Source organism: Pinus tabuliformis, chromosome 2_2 (genome assembly GCF_031772625.1).
Source record: "Pinus tabuliformis cultivar Carrire ecotype Pingquan chromosome 2_2, CPIR1, whole genome shotgun sequence".
Taxonomy (NCBI): domain Eukaryota; kingdom Viridiplantae; phylum Streptophyta; class Pinopsida; order Pinales; family Pinaceae; genus Pinus; species Pinus tabuliformis.
In genome coordinates, this window is record NC_142300.1 from 991,627,933 (window position 1) to 991,642,844 (window position 14,912).

A 14,912-nucleotide genomic window follows, 5' to 3' on the forward strand; every position below is an offset into this window, starting at 1 on the left:
AAGCATTCAGTATTTGCCTGGGTAGAGTCGGCTGACTGTCTTCCGCTTTTGATTGAGCTAAGAAAACAGAATTGGTAAGAGCTGGCACCATCTTCTCAGCAAAGTCGATGATATACTCAAGAGTCATCCTCTGAATATGTGGATTTACTGCGTATGCCCAGTAATAATCTCATTTCACTTGATTAACCCTTTGGATTGCTTCTCCCTTTTCTTTAACTTTCTATTTCTAGTTTGTTTTTTACCATTGCTTTCTTGCACTTCTCGGGCTTATAGGTGACTGAGCAGTTAGAGGGTTTCCTTCTCGAACAATTTTCTCAACATCGGAAACTGCCTCGGTTCTTTGATCCAGGCTTCTCTGATGCGTTTTTCTCCTTTTGCGCCTCTTCATCTTTATCGGGTATAAAGCTTCAAAATTTGTAAAAATAATGACCTTGTGAGCTCTTGACCCTGAGCATTAAACTGCCTGTTGATATCAGCATACTTCAGTACTTATTCAACCATGGCTGTATATGAAAGATCTGTAATGGATGGCTCAGCAGCATTCTGTGAATCTGTGGCTCTGTTTCATGCGGTATTTGTTTATGAGGGCGTCTTTTCTCTGTCTTTGAACATTGGAGCTTTACCCTTTTTCCTCATAGCTTCCTGCACATTTCTTTGTACAACTTTTGTTTTTCGTTCCTGCAATTCACAGGTGAGGAGAGAGTAATGATAATAAATAACGACAGGAAATTTTTAAATGCTATGGATATGCAAAAACACGCCACCTGACGTGAACTGGCTCTTTGAACAACACAAAACCATATTTTATTAACAACTGACATATAATACATTAATTATCATTTAAACCGCGTAACCAGTTCTTAGTTTATGGAAAATTTTTTCTTGAATATTGAGCCAAGAGAATCTGCGATGGAATGTTTCTGCGATCTGCATCGCAGTATCGCATTACCGCAATTTCATCGTCTATCGCAAGGTTGCTTGACCGCGCTATCGCAAGAGCGCAGATCACAGATCGCTTAATCGTTAAATCATTATGTGTCTTTTATGCAAGTTTGCGAGATGCGATATGTGATATCGCATATCGGTGATTTTTTAAGGTTTTCCAACGTGAGTTTTTCTTAATGCATGCGATGCGATGGAGTTCGCGTCACAATCTCGCATTTCATCATTTTGACTCATAAGGAAATACCCTATTTTTCTCTGCGCGATACGATGTTTCTTAAGGAGTAACATATATGAGTACTAATTGATTTTTTGAATTTTTTCACTAAGGGTCCCCACTTACATAGTCTTATTGCTAATACTAAATAAGGAGGGGGGTTGTTGGTGGCCACAACAAACACATAGAGCTGCAAGCAATGGGAAATTCTAAACTTGTTTGAGTTACAAGCAGAAGTAATGGAATGGAGAGAAGATGGGTGCTATGATTATTATAGAGCAGTTTAAAGATATACTTCATCCCTTCATACATGCATTATGCATTAATAAATCAACACACATGGATCTATAAGGAAGCATGAAATAATTTCTAGCAGCTATTGTAGCATCAATGCAGAGAGGAATATGAAACATAATGGAATTAACAGAAGGAAAACCATATTGTAATACTAAGAAATACATGGGTAAAGAAATACTATCTCAAATAACAGTCATTCACTTACAGAGTTATGAGCCAAATTGGTATCATAGTGTTCAGACCACTTGGGTGAGAAATTATGGAACCTCTGTATAATATTACTCCCCTCTATTTATAAGAGGAGGGGGAGCTAGAATTACAGTCTACAAAATATCTGAGCTTGAGCCCCAGTTGTCATGCTAGACTAGCTGTCTCGGTCAGTGTTAGGCTCTGTTTCCCCAAAAAGATTACAATCGGGATCGAATCCCTTTCTTGGAAATAAACAGAGATAAATGCACAGAGAAATAAAATGGAAAGGGGAAGGAGGAGGTGTCCCCTTGCTATTTCAGTGGAAGCCCCTAATATAGCCACATCCCTATTGTCATCATGCTTCTCAATGCCATTGAGGTGGTTCACTGCTGCTCAACCCATTTCTGTCCATTTTGCCTTAACTGCCTGAGTGAGCTGTTCAGTGGAGAAGTGATGGAGTGGAGCACCATGCCATGCCATTAAGACTTCCTGAATCCTCCCCATACCGATCTGTAGTCGCGCCATGCCTTATTTAATATCATCGCTGCCGACCCATCCGCCCATTTAATCTCTACAACAACGCTATCAATGCATCATGACGCATGATTTCAATTCATTTAAAACAGTCGAATAGGCGGGCGTTTAATTAACTCTTAGGCCCCCTTTATTACAACCCCTTTTATGAATTTCCTCATAGGGCCATAGGCAGATATCGGGGGCTTATCTTAAAGGTGCTTAACTCCTTGACTTGCAGTGCGGGGGCCTTTTTCTTTATAATGCATAAGTCCCTCATCGGCCGATTTCCTAGACCCAAAATATTTGTAAATCGCAGCTTATGAAATATCGCATCCAGGGCCCTTCCTTATCGCATCGCAATCGCCGATAAGCCCAAAACCAGGAACCGCTGATCGCCGATAACCTATTGACGTCATTGCTGACATCATCACTGCCATGTGTCACACTGTGAGTGGTGCCACGTGGCACCCATAAACAACCCCATTGGACCCCTGAAAATGCCAAAAATCAGTGACATGTTTTCACTGCCACATCATCATCCATACTTTCCACATCATCATCTGTACTTGCCACATCATTGCTGACATCATCCTCCACATCAACTATGAGGACCAATCAGAAGCCACCACGTGGCCCCCTGGAGGAGAGAGAAAGAGGCCAACTGAGCCTTGGTTTTGCATGCTTTTCCTTTGTATTTAAAAATCGGCCCTCCCCGGCGATTTTGGTCCATATTGCAATATTGGCCCCCCTTCGCTATTTCGGGACTCAAACCTTGCCGATATGCGATAATGCGGGATTGCACCACGTGGAGGAGAGAGAAAGAGCGGCCTGACCCTTGGTTTGGCAGCCTTTTCCTTTGTAAATTGGAATCGGCCCCTTTCCGGAACTTTAGTGTTATATCGCAAATCAACCCCCTTTCCTGTTTTGGGACTTAAACCATCACAATCGCCGATAAGTGTTGGGCCTTGACCCGCCGATTGCGATAAATACACCACCTGACTGAAATGTGATAATGCGGGGTTGTAGGACCATAATATCGGCCTTCAGCGCCGATAATCTGTTCTACCTAGACTCGGGACCCCGCCGGTATGCGAAAATGAGATATATGGGATGCACCCAGACCCACCGACACCGATATGTGATTGCGACGAACTGTCCCAAGTCCCGATTGCGATTTTTCTTCAACACTTAGCCATTTTTTTGGGTTTAGCTTTCTAAAGGGATTCTTCAACATGGCCTAACTTTTGATACATGAACCCTTTTTTGGACTTCTATATACCACCAAAAATCTCTTTCCGATCACTACGCATTGGAGAGGGTTTGGTTTGACTCTGAAATCACTGCTATTTGGCTTCTAAAGCCACTGGTGGCTGAAGAAGTAGTGAGTTACAACATTGGCTCCTACTGGGGACAGTGCCTTGTTGGCAAGGTGCTGAGAACCTGCAAAACAACATCCTTCACCATTGGGCATGGAGTCAGTAATATATGTACTTTATAATCAACAAAATCTCTATGGGACCTTTCTTTATCCATCTACATGTAGAAAATAAAAACTCTAACAATTGAAAAGTAAATGCTCAACTGGTGAGCTTATATATGTACAATCCTACTTATGCACAATACTTAATTTAGCTGAGTATGTTCAAATCTCCAATAGAGCCAGGCCCGCATCAGAGTACTGGACCACTTGCCTTCATACCGATGAAAAATTAAAATTAAAATGAGCACGCACCATGAAAATTTTTCAAACAAGGAACCTGATACATGCTCTTGAAATAACCTCTATTGCTGATCAAAGAATATTCCCATGTACTCAGCCACAGGGTCATGGTATTGACAAAGAAAATCCGCAGCTGCCTCCTTTTCATGAACAACCTGCTGGCTAATATCCTGTTGGCCATGGTAGCCACAAACACTACTTGGCTCTTTTCCTTCTTCATAGATGGGCCAGGAAGGGGAGGGTGACTTCTCTTCTTTGAGGACTTTGGGCTTAAGGAAATTTGATTCTAGAAGTCCCTTTCCCTTGTCAGCTAGCCTGGGAGGCTCCTCGGAGGAAGTGCCTTCGTTTGGGTCATGTCCCATTGACGTCTTTCTAGATAACCGAAGAGCACTTCTCTTGTGCAACCGAGCCATCATGAAATCAGACAACTTCTTGCAACAATCATCGATCTCATCATCATTTAGCTTTGCATCAAGCTCATCCTCCTCTTCCTCATGCGTCTTGGCTTCTTGTTCTTTGTCAGAGAAAGAGGAATACTGTCATCGAAGGCTTCTGTTTTCTAACTCTAGTTTCATCAGTCTATATAAGGAGTTCTTTATTAAGCTAACCTTCTCTTCCATCGTCTCTTCCATTTCTTGACAAATGTAGTCGCCAAAATGTTTACAATTAATATTTAGGCAATGGAGTCGCTAGGATGTTTACCATAAAATTAATTAGTGGAATTGCCAAGGTAAGAGATCTTCAACCCACACTTCCATAGCTCACCTAACAGGGGAAATGTAAAATTTTGTCATACCCAGGGAAAAATATTCTAATCCGTTCCCCGACAACGACACCAAAATATGTTGTCTCTCCCAGAGACACCCTTGTATTCCTTACAAGACCAATGCCTAGGCACATCAAAATTCAGTGTGTCTCATATGATCCTCAAGAAACTGGAGGCATCATATGCATATTCTACACATAGTAATTACAAATATACAACTATACATATAACAACATGGGTTGGTTCCTTCCTCCAAGGACATAAGCCATATATTTCTGGTATCCTTTCACATATACAACTCACAAGAATAAGGTACAAAACTAGTGGAGGCCGAGTAATCAAGGACTTACAATTTAATTATATTTTATAGAATAATGAAAGAAGAGAAGGAGAATACTAGATCATCACATAGAGCTTGAAATATCAAGAGTTCTATACTTATCTGAGCTAAATATAGATAAGTGGATGTAAGAAGAGTGAATGCTATGATTTTAGGAAGTGCATATTTAAAGATATAATCTCAAACTTGCATATAGGCATATGTATTAACTAGTTAATATGAATGAATTTGTAAGAATATAAGAGATATTTATGGTAGCTAAAATTGCTTGAAATCAGAGAGGAAGTGCAAACATAATGTAAGTTTAACAAAGAAACAACATACTGTAATAATCGAACATGGGAATCGCCACTGTTTCATTCATATTCAGAAAGATGTAGATTTTGAATCCATACAACTTTAGAAGCACATGCAATTTTTTCCTAGAATTCAGAAATTTTCTTCAATGTTTCTTCCTCCATTTTATAATGAGAGGGAGGGAAAGAAAATCAGTTACTGAAAATATCTTTCAGGCTGAAGCTACAGTTTTCTGTATGGATGGGTGTCTCAGCGTGAATCCTCTAACTATTACAGCAAGGATATTCCTTTCTTGAAAGCGAAACAAAATAACAATACAATGATCAAAACAAAAAAACATAATTAATCCATTGAAATTGAAATGATGGTTTCTGGAAATATCTTCATGCCACTCTTCTTTGCTTGCCTTTGGTCCTGGTGTGTTCATGCTAATTCATGGTTAATCCTCTCTTGGTCGGTTCCTGGTCACGGTTTGTCTTAACTGCCAACCCATCACGCCCTTTTTCTCTCTGTCCTGCACTATCAGTGCCTCGTTAAAGTGTGACAACCAAATCTCTTAGCCGCGGGCCCTTAAACACTAAAAATGGACGAAACAGGCAGGCACTTTTAATTTTCCCCTTAGCCCCTATTCTTTCAGCCCCTTTTGTAACTTTCTGCATATGACCAATGGCTGGAACCAAGGGCTTAGTCCTCTGAGCGCTAAGGCTCTCAACATCTACGTGGGGGCCTTATTCCTTTATTATCGCAATCACAACCACGGAGAGGGAGACCCCTTTACCTTTTTCCTTAGTGCCGAACGATAGTCTGGACACGAGATCTTTATGGAATATAGCCTATGGAACATCGCATTCGAGGGGGCCTTTTTCTTATCGCAATCGTAGCCGAGAAGGAGATTCAGCGGAAGAGAAAGCTTTACGTTATGCGATCGCCAATTATGATGGGTGACGTCATCACTACCACATGTCACCTTGTGAGTGGTGCCACGTGGGACCTGGAAAAAGCCCCATTGGACCCCTGAAAATGCCAAAAACGAGTGACACGTATCCACCGTGTTATCATCCATACTTTCCACGTCATCGCTGACATCAACTACCATGTTAGCTTGGTGGACCAATCAGAGGCCGCCACATGGCCCCCTGGAGGAGAGAGAAAGAGGCCCGCCAAGCCTTGTTTTTTCATGCTTTCCTTTGTATTCGGTTTTCTCCCCCCTGGACGATGCACTGCTTTTTTGCAATATCGATGGTTTGTAGGTCTTTTTAAGTTGAAATCCCATTGATCTGTCGATCGCTGCTTGCCGATGCCACGTGGAGGAGAGAGAAAAGGGGCTGCCTGCCTTGGTTTTGTCGAGCATTTCATTTTTAAAAAATTTCAGCCTTTCCTCAGAACTTTAACACTGCATCGCAATATCGACTCCCTGGCGCAGTTTTGGGACTTAAAACCCTGTCGATCACCGATGAATACTGAGCCTTGATCCGCCGACTGTCGATATGCAATATCGACGATCGATGGATCGCTATTTATATTTCTGCCAGTGCTCCTTACCCACCAGCAAGCCTGATTTGTGATTGCGATCAGCCTCAGACCTCTGATTGCGATTTGTCTTCTACACTTAGTCATTTTTCTCTATCAGCTGGGCTTTTCCAAGGTAATCTTCAAAATGCTTTATCTTCTGCTCGAGGAGTCCATTTTTGGACTTCCATATACTATTAGAAATATTTTTATGAGCACTTGGAAATGGGGAGGGTTTGGTTAAGCTCTAATGACTTCTAGATACAAATGACTTTAACTTCACTTCTCTCGGGCAACCTTGACCAATTGAAACCCACAATGCAGTGAGTGACAACAATGTTCATGTGAGTTTTTCTGGTGTATTCATTTATGTTTTTCCATGAAATGTTCAAAGTAACATAAGAGTTAGGGTAAGGCTAAGTTAAGTATTAAATTCCTTGGCAACCCAATGCAAAGTTATAATCATCACTGAAAGTAGCTAATTAACATGTTATTTAAATTAGTACCTCTACATCATTTAATTGTTGCCTTCTGTCATCTCTTGAAAGTTGGTTGTAGAAACTTCTCTACATTCTTCTACTATATATGATAAATTAAGTATTAAGTATGAATGTTTAATTATCATATATCTTCGTATTTCCTCTGTCATAATCAACTGAAGGATTATATGTTGTTAGTAGTGAAAATCAACACTTTCAAAATCTTAAAAGTTTTTGGATTGTACAAGTGTAAATGGTTTGAATCATTTGTCATCCATTTAAATTAAATCCCTCACTTATATGCTTTGACAAAGTTCCCCAACCTAGAGCTGTCTTCAAAGATACAACATTCTCCACTGGAATAGACACATTGCAGAAAAAGGAAAATTGAAGCTTCATTATGTATAGTGTATAGATTAAAAGAGGAACACTATGTAAGATTATGAAATGAAAATCATTGATTTTGAACATACCCATTTCAGGAGGTAAGTAGTCCAAGGTTCCACACATGGTTGGTGCACAAACCATCCAAAATCTGCAATTTTGAGTTCACCCTGATGAGTAATTTTCAGAGTCAGATATCATTACTAACATATTCGATATGGATATTAAATTTGTTCTATACTAGACAAATACCTGTATTCCAACCAACAAGTTCTCTGGCTTGATGTCCCAATGTATCACATGTTTTTCATGACAATAGATCAAGGCTCGTTCCAATGATGCAATACACTGCATAGTAAAATAGAGTTACCAATTACCAAATGGAACCAAAGAATACTAGATTAAATAGTAGAATAGTTACCAAATAGAAACTAATAAAATAAGATGCCACAAACTACAACACTTACAGTGGCCACACGCTTTTAGTTGAAGCATTTACAACATTGAAGCTCTTTGTACAACTCATCTTTTACAACTTATTCAAGAAACATATAGTCATGGCTCCGAACATAAATAAAAATCACAAAAATGAATACAAATTAGCAGGAAAATTTAAGCGCAAGAATCACATCTTGCGGATTTGTGTATCTGATAGAGGCCAAACTTGGTCATACAAATAATCAAACAATTAGAGTAATTTTTTTTTGTAATCTGCGTCAATAGATTTCCATTAATGATAAAAAATATTACAATGATAACTCCTGATACATAGAAAAAACACCCTTGGAGGCCATTTCTTCAATCAAAGGTGACCACATAAACACCATTACTACCAGAGGTCCAAAAGTACCATGTTAGACTACCTCGAGGCTGTTACACTATAAGGAAAATAACATTGATATGATGGAGCTATGCAAAACATGGTGGTAAGTACAAAAAAAATGTTAATAATCAAGTTTCCTTCTTTCTACTCTAAACAAACCCAGACAAAAGGAAAAAAAATGTGTTCCACAATAGAATACCGCCAATCCATAGTAAAAATTGTCAACCCACTGTAAAAACTTAGTACAAAAACAAAGGATAACCAACTATAGAGACAAGTGTGATACCCTTGGTGGATTTCTAGTTTGAAATGATGACCAGAGAGAGGGAAGAAGAGTTTTTCTAAGGAGAGATCCCAGTAGGAGCGTTAATAACTACATGAATCTCATGCTGCTCATTCAAGTCAGTCTCTGAGTTAGATACCACAAAATACTCCACCCTAATTAGCTTGGCCATGATGTCATCCAAATTGTAGCGAATATCCTGTAGAATTCTCTTGATTTCCTCCCGAACTAAAAACAATTTGTAATTGTCGACTTGCTTGTCACGAATGACCATACTTAGCAGTGTTTCCAACCGACGATGCAAATAAATAGAATGAAGGAAGTGAAGCCTTCGCTTCCAGAATTTCCTTGGATCAAGAACCCACTTGAGGCGATTGCCTCCAATATTAGAATAAAAAAAAATAAATACGATCTCCAAACTCCTTTGCCTCTAGGTGAAGAATTTCCTTCCTCACTTCAGGAGGAATTGAGTTGAAGTGGTTGGCCAACGACTCCCATCCAAACAAGTGCCGTCGACGAGAAGAAGATGAACCTGGTGATCCACAATGACGATTAGGCAATCTCTACAGAGGGGCCATGGTTACATATAAACTAGGGAAGTGGAAGAAAAAGACGTGGCTGATAGCAAATAGATAGGGACACACAATGTCAAGGGTGTGTAGGAACTATGAGCAAGGAAAACATCACTAACAATGGGAAAAAGGAAGAGTGAACTGTGTGGCATTAGAGAAATTTTGAGGTCAAAATGGGCCTCAAAATAAAACCGTACAACCAAAATCAACTTTATAAAAACCAGTAGGATTCAAGATGATGATGTCAAATATGGGGGATGATTCATCGTTTTTGGAGTAAAAAAGTAAAAAAGATTAAAAAATAAAAAAGCTACTTTTTCAACTCATATTTTAATTTTTTCTCCCTACGATTTTACTCAAATTTTGAGCAGGAAGACTAGTTGGATGTAGAATTTAATTTCTCATCCAAGGAGTATCCATGTTGTGTACTTTCAATGGACCCTGCTACACAAAAAATGAGAAATACATGAAAAACACGATTACGGTCACGTTTTTCATTTATTTCTCATTTTTTGTAGCAGAGGTCTATCAAAATTATTCAATATGGGTACTCCTTGTAATAGTTAAATTTCGCATCGAATGAGTGCTCCCACTTGAAATTTGAGTAAAAACGCATGGAGATAAGTTGAAACTATGAGTTGAAAAAATAAATTTTCCTTTTTTCCTCTAAAATTTGATGATGTAATATAATATTGTTTTATCAATTTCACTATTATTTTATAATATTCCTTAGGATACCCATTTTAAACCTAAAAAATTCTCTAATGTAGGGGAAAAACGAATCCACGGAACTTGAAAACAAAGGTTGGCCTAACTCCCAAAAAACCAGAATTTTCGAGGGACAGAGAGAAAGTGAGGCCAAAGACTTTAGGGCTACTGTAAAATTAAGTGAACAATGGCCAATATCAAAACCAAATGGAAAAGACACCAAGGTACCAAAATCGACATACCAACATTAGACAACTGAAAGAAATTCTGACAAAATCAGAGACTTGAGGCGACGAGGTGGGAAACAAGACCACTAGTTTGAAAGAAGGACTTGACACCACATTATGGAGAAAGAGCACATAAAACATTGACCCCTGTGTCACAGAGCTATAGAGAAGGTACCCGACCATTGAGTGATTAGCCGATGAACAACAATAAGAATATGAGGGAGAATGAAAAGAAAACAAACCTCCCATAGGGCCAAAAGAGACTACCCTACTCATCCAAGAGCAACACAACGAATGTAACCCTTCAGAAACAGAACCAAAAACATAGAAATGATGCCACCTTGAGAGATTACCCATGCATGTATAACAGGGCATAGACATGAGAGGACAGAACCATTGAGTGAAATAATTAGTGTGTGCGAAATCCATGGCAAGATAGGTGTACAAAGGGGCATGCCCTTTAACAAGCCTAATAAATCCAAAAATCATACACTCATGAATGGGATCTACAACTTGTGTGTCAAGATATCCCCCACTCGCGACCAATCTGCCATGAGAGAGCCTACCCATTGTAGTTGCTAAGTGATGGAACTTGGTGTCAAAAGGAATTTCATACTCAGATCCATATGCGACCACCAGCCCGCATTTAAGCCGACAATACGGGGTAGGTGATCTGAGGCTTGTGTACAATGTGGGTGCCACGCAAGGGCCAAGCGATGATAGGTGGAGAGCATAATTCTTGATCCTAGTTCCGCCAACCTGTGCGCCATTCCTATGATCGACATGTTAATCATGTTTCTTGAATCAAACTGTTAACCTTAATACCACCCCCATTGGGGATAAACAATACGAGTATATTGGGATGCCAAAGATGACTCTGGATTTCAATTGCTCTTCACAACTAGTGCTCTAGCTGAGATTGTTGGAGTTGGTTCTTGAAGAGAACTTTCAAAGCCACGACATACTTACTTTGTGTGCACAAAATACAAGGGAGGTTAGGCAAGGTCTAACAGATCAAAGGCATGAACAATTTTTTTTTTTGTACAAAAATTTAAATTCTCCAACATTTTTCTTTTCTATCAGGGTGTTTTTGTTTGTTTGTGTGTGTTGATGGTAGATTAGTGATGGCATTAACCTTCCCTATTTGGAAGATTTCCCACAAGGACCACCACTTTCGAAGGATACGTCCATCATTGCAGAGCCTATAGAATTATGAGATTTTGGAGAGTTTATGATGTGGATATGTCCCTATTTTCACTCGGATTGGCTAGGGGTTCAGAAGATCCAACGTTTGCGTTTATAATTCCACGCACAAACTGTAACCAACCAATGTTCATAATGTGTTTAATTCTACAAATCTCTTGTACACAATAGAAAGCAGGTGACAAAAGTCATCGGGCAATGGAGTCACGGACACAATTACATATAAAAAACTAAGGTTAACTTTGTTATAACACAAAAAAATTTGCAGGTATAGACAAACTAATACCACACCGTGGATCCTATATCTAAAACAATGACATAATAATTTTATAAACATTATACATTTTAAACATTATTATAATAATTTAGAAATAAAAAAAAATATTGTTATTCCATACAAAGAATATAGAGATACTGTTAATATTGTCAACATTTATCATATCACTTTCAATTATTGACCTTGTAGGGGAGGATTTCATTCCTAATAAAAAAATATTATCATTGTAGTAATATTTAAATGTTTATTACATTCAATGTGTTAGTATAGCGTCTTAGTATATGGAAAGATGATATATTGTATGTTTTTATAATGTTTTCCTTAAAATAATAAATATTTACATTGTACGTTTTTATAAAAATATTATGTGTTGTATGTTTTTATAATGTTTCTTTTAATATTAGTTTATAAATTAATATTAGCTTTATAGAAAAATAATAAATTGTATTTTTATTGTTTAATTTTAAAAAGTGTGATTTAATATTATTATTATTCATTAATTCTAAAAATATTTAGATATTTTTAAATTTATAATACACAATAAATTATATATATGGTTTGAAAGTTTAAAGAAATTTAAAAAATAGAGAAAAATAATTCTATTTAAATAATATATATGTATAATTTTTATTATAAAAAATCAACAAATTAATGTAAATTTATTAAAAAATGTATTTTTATTGAATTTTATTAATTAAATAAATATATATATATATTTTAATAATATGTATTTTTCACATTTTCAATGTAGATATTGGATTTTCAATATAAAACTTAAAATAGCTATTTATACAGAGCACATGTTTAGCTATATTGAACAATAACACCAATTTATTTAAATTGTATTTACACTTTAAAAATATCATTAATTTGGAGCATGAAATCGTCTATGTTTTTTCTCTTTAAATTATTTAATTGTGATTTTTTTTATTATTTATTATAAAGTGTTAAATTAAAAAATTATCTTATTGGGTTGATTTTGTTTTATAGGGAACACGTTTTCTAACTCTAAAAAGCATTTCAAATTGTTTAAATCAAAGGTTGTTACTATTTAAGATACATTATTGTAGCATTGTTTTATTTGGGTTATGGATGAATAAGTGGTGTTATTTTAATATTTTTTTATATAAAGTTATTAGTAAATCCTCTGGTAGACATTAGTTTAAATACTTCCCACGCACACACTTTGTAGTAAGGTTTTATTATTATTATATTTTTTTATTAGAAGTAATTTTTCTATTGGGTTTATGTAATTGATTAGTTAAAATATTTATTTAATTTTTAATTCTCATTTGTTAATGAGGGGTTTATTGCTTCACAATTTATAAGTATGTTTTAGGATTATATTTGTTGAATATATACTATTATTAATCTATATGGTGATAGATTTAATTGAATTTACATAAATATTAAGAAGAGATTTTTCTTCAAAATATTTATTGGAGGAAATTTCAGTCTAAAAGTGGCTTCTTAAGGAAAAATAATAAAATAATAGTTAAAATAATCAAATAAGAGTAATGTATTTTGGAGAGAAAAGAATAAAACTATTTTTTTTAATGGTATTTCTGGCTATCTCCTTATAGTTTTACTCGAATTTGAAGTGTAGATGCTCGTTGGATGCAGAATTAAATTATGCATCCAATGATTGTCTACACTTGAAATTTGAGTAAATCTTTAAGGAGATAAGCCAAAAATACAATTAAAATAAGAAGTTTTTCTTCTTTTCCATCCAAAATATTTAAATGTACCTCTTTTTAAATTTAAAGGATTTTGATTGATTTACATATTATGACATGGAAATTACGTGAAAATTTCATTGGTAGTTTTAGGCTAAAATTTCCTCTAATGCTTGTGTATTGAATCCGTTCGTTATATACTAAGAAATTCTTAGTAAGTTGCTTGTTGATTAAAACTTGATATTTCCATATTTCTTCTAACATGTGCTCTTTTATTTTCCATATAGAAGTGTTCAACACATTGTTGTGGTGGTCTATTCTCTTGTTAGATATTTACAACATCATTTTCACCCTCTTTGATACATTCTACCTCTAAGTTTTAACCAACAGATTTAATGGCCTTCTTGTTGCAAGACAATGCAATCTCTTTTGTGTTGTATTTAAAATTTGTTTAATGTTTCTTGTATCAAGTCAAATACTAAAGTACTTTAGGATTGAGATGCAATACAATCTATGTATACCTTTTTTAATTGCAATAATTCTCCTTTTACTTATGGGATAGTTCTTTTCAAAATTTGTATCGACATATATATTCTTGTTCCTATGCTTCAATTAGAATGACACATTAAAATAAATTATTAGATTTATCTATGCATAAAAACATTATACTTTTTCATGAACATTTCAATTGTGACAAGTCAATGCTTTTTTCTTTTGTTAATCAACAAATAATATTATGGAAATGTGTTTTAAGTAACTGCAATAAGACTTGTCTTGTCCACTGGATATTGCTGATGCAAAGAGAGTATTGAACTAGTACATGAAAACACATGGTAAGGAGCACTATTATGCTGTGAAAAGAGTATTTAGGTAATTGTGTGGCGGAACTGAGCATGTGATTTGCTACCATGGAATATCCGAGGATTATAGTGAAGTAATTTTATGGGGACTTGTCGATGTTGACTCTAAATAGAAGGAGGTTGACTAGAAGATATGTATTCAAGTTGTTTGACAAAGATATTAGTTGGATGAGTAAGTGGTAGTTAGTCATGGCACTATTAATGACAAAAGATAAATACATGTCAAACAACAACATAAACTTTGAAACGAGAACTATAACCTCAAAACAAGAACTCTAGCCAAAAAAAAAAAAAAAAAAAACAACGTAAAAACGAAAAATGTTGATGCTGGAACACTGAAATGCTGTGAAACCTTACAATTTTGACAATTTTTCAATCATGACATTATGGAAAAATTTTGTGTCTAAAAAAATTTAAAAATGAACACCTGAATGAAATAGTCATTATACCAAGGGTAGTTTACTTTTTAAATGTTAAAAATATGACGACTTTAAAATCTTAGCCTAAGACAACTTAACACATTGCAAAAAAAGTTTAAAAATCAACGCATAAAATTGACATAGTGTAGGCAAAATCAATCCACTGTAATGAAAACTTAAATATAAACCATGAAATTGACACATTGTG

At 36.1% G+C, this 14,912-nt stretch overlaps 1 pseudogene; it reads right to left on the reverse strand.

Annotated features, from left to right (window-relative positions):
• Positions 1 to 11,039, reverse strand: part of LOC149196658 (serine/threonine-protein kinase Aurora-2-like) — a 49,030-nt pseudogene extending 37,991 nt beyond the window's left edge.
• Positions 11,040 to 14,912: the final 3,873 nt, after the last annotated feature.